At 73.7% G+C, this 2,500-nt stretch overlaps 1 non-coding gene and 1 pseudogene across 1 annotated transcript; both read left to right on the top strand.

Moving 5' to 3' along the window:
• The first annotated feature begins 1,585 nt into the window (after positions 1–1,585).
• LOC138829934 (5.8S ribosomal RNA) lies at positions 1,586–1,738 on the top strand. Its single transcript, XR_011372796.1, has one exon. It is a non-coding gene; the product is annotated as a 5.8S ribosomal RNA (ribosomal RNA).
• Positions 1,739–2,411: 673 nt separating this feature from the next.
• LOC138829936 (28S ribosomal RNA) overlaps positions 2,412–2,500 on the top strand; it is a 4,083-nt pseudogene continuing 3,994 nt past the window's right edge.

Below are 2,500 nucleotides of genomic sequence, written 5' to 3'. Positions count from 1 at the left end.
CGCCGTCGCCGTCTTTCCCGCGTCGCCGTCGCCGCCGTCCGTCCCTGTGTGGCCGCTCTCGCACGTCGGGGCCGGCATAGGAGGAGGGGCCCGCCCGTTCCCGGGGTGGCTGTGCCGGTGAGGACCTTTCCCCCGTCCCGGTGTTTCCCGCGGCCGCGGACGGGTGAGTTGGCAAGGGGGCGCGAGAAGAGGAGGAAGGAGCGGTAGAGAGGCCAGGCCGGCTGGGATTGCGTGGCCGGCCGGCGTTGGCCCGGTGGGTGTGGCCGTCTGCGGCGCCGTCCCCGCGGCGCCCGTGCCGCCGGGTGGGTGAGCCGGTGCCCGGGTTAAGGCATGTTGCGGGTGGGTAGTGTCGCCCGCCGGCTTGCGGGGGCGGCCGCGGTGGGTTCCGGGTTCCGGGCCCGAGTGGCCGGGAGCGGATGGGCGCATGCCCTCTCTCCCGCTTGCTGCCGCGCGGGCCCGCGCGCCCTCCCCGCCGCGGTGTCGCCCCCCGCTGCCTCCGCGGACGTCCTTGTCCAGATCACCAGCTTCCCCCTGCCCCCGCTCTGCCGACCCCGCCCGCGTCCGGGCCCGCGTGGCGCGTCGCATTCCCCAGCCGCTGGGGGCCGCCGCCGCCGCGTCCGCTTTTCCCCATCGGCCCGCCTCCTCCGTCTCCGCGCTCGCTCCCCGCGTCCCCGCGCTCCTCTCCCGTTCTGCGCCACCCGCGGGGCACCGCGACTCGGGCCACTGCCTAGCCTCGACTGTGCGCCCTCATGGCGGTCCCCTTCCCCGCTGGCTTTCCCGCACTGGGCTCCTCGCCTGTCGGTCGGGGGGGGGGGCTCGGCCTTGCCCGTGTGCGGCCGCCGTCCTCTCCCCCTCTCGGTCCGCCTTCGCCTTCCCCTCCGCCCCCGGTCTGGGGCCGGCTCCCCGCGGTGGCACCTTACCCCGCCTCTGGCGGGGTGGCCCCCGCTACCGGGCTTGCCGCGTCCCGTGGCTCGGTTCCCCTCCGCCCCCCGTGTGGTTGGGGCGGTGGCGGCGGGTGGGGCTGGTGGTGGTGCGGCTGGGGGGGGGGGGTGGGGAGGGTGTCCGGCGGCCGCCTCCCGGGCGTCGCTGCCCCCCCTACCTACCTCGCTCGTCCACCCTCTCGTGTCCAGGTACCTAGTATCGCGTTCCGGCGCGGAGGTTTAAAGACCCATCAGGGGTCGCCCGTCCATCCAAGGGGTCGGGGTGGCGGGCCCGTGGGGAGGCCCAGACTCCGCCCCCGTCCCGGGTTCGGGGCGGCCCACGCCCGCTCGCGGGCGGGCCGCTTCTCCCACAGCCTGGGCTTCGGGGGTGGGCACCCCCGGGGCGCCTGTGGGGTCGGGGGCGTCTGAGCGCCCGCCCGCCGCGCCCCCCGCGCTGGCGTGGCCGTGGTGCCGGGCGTCCCCGTCCCCGTGTCTTGTCTGTCCGACCCCCTCCGTGTCTCGTTCTTGTTCTGTCTCTGCTGGCCGGCCCGAGGCGACCCGCCCGCGCCCTCCTCTCCCCTCTCGGGTCTGGGGGTTCCTGGACCGGGAGAACAGCGCCGTGCCAGCCGCGTGTGCCCCGCGTCGGGCCATGCCCCGATTCGTACGACTCTTAGCGGTGGATCACTCGGCTCGTGCGTCGATGAAGAACGCAGCTAGCTGCAAGAATTAATGTGAATTGCAGGACACATTGATCATGGACACTTTGAACGCACTTGCGGCCCCGGGTTCCTCCTGGGGCTATGCCTGTCTGAGCGTCGCCTGACGATCAATCGCCCCCCGGGGGTTGCCTTGCCCTGCGGGGTGGCGCGGCTGGGGGTCTCCCTTCGCAGGGCCCCCTTTCCGGGGCCCTCCATCCCCCTAAGTTCAGACTTTGGCGGTTGTCACTTCGCGGTCCCGTCTGGCTTTTAGAGCGAGCGAGCGAGCGGTCATCCTGGGGGGGTTGGTATCCGCGCAGAGACGAGCCCGCGGCCGGGTCTTGTCTGTCCCGGCCCCCCACTGTGTTCCGTGGTGCCCGAACTGGGGGGTGACTTTTTCGCGCCGGGCGCTCGAGTCGGGTCTCAGGGCGGCCCCGTGCCGCGGCTGCCGGCTGTGAGCGAGCGCGTCGCGGGCTCCCGTTCCCCGCGGACTCGCACGCCGAGGCGGACGGTCCCGCGGGACGCCGCGGTCGTGCCGTCCGCCAGATGCGCGTGTCTTCCGCGGGGAGGGTTCCCGCGCGCCGCCTGCGTTGCCGTGCCGGCCCCGGGTCCCGCCCGTGTCCGTCCCCTCTCGCGCCGGCTCGTGTCACACCCCCGCCGTCCCCCGGATGGTCGTCGGGCCGCGGGGCCTTCCCTGTATTGCAGGGGCGTGGCTTTCCCCCATTGCCACCGCCGCCGCCCCCTCCCTCGTGTGACAAGAGCCCGCCCTCCCGCTGCCTTCCTTCCCTCCGAGACGCGACCTCAGATCAGACGTGGCGACCCGCTGAATTTAAGCATATTAGTCAGCGGAGGAAAAGAAACTAACCAGGATTCCCTCAGTAACGG

This window comes from Dipodomys merriami, unplaced genomic scaffold (genome assembly GCF_024711535.1).
Source record: "Dipodomys merriami isolate MVZ:Mamm:240054 unplaced genomic scaffold, mDipMer1.0.p SCAF_1799, whole genome shotgun sequence".
Lineage (NCBI taxonomy): Eukaryota > Metazoa > Chordata > Mammalia > Rodentia > Heteromyidae > Dipodomys > Dipodomys merriami.
The sequence above is the reverse complement of the archived record's forward strand: the minus strand, read 5'-3'. Positions and strand labels throughout refer to the sequence as shown.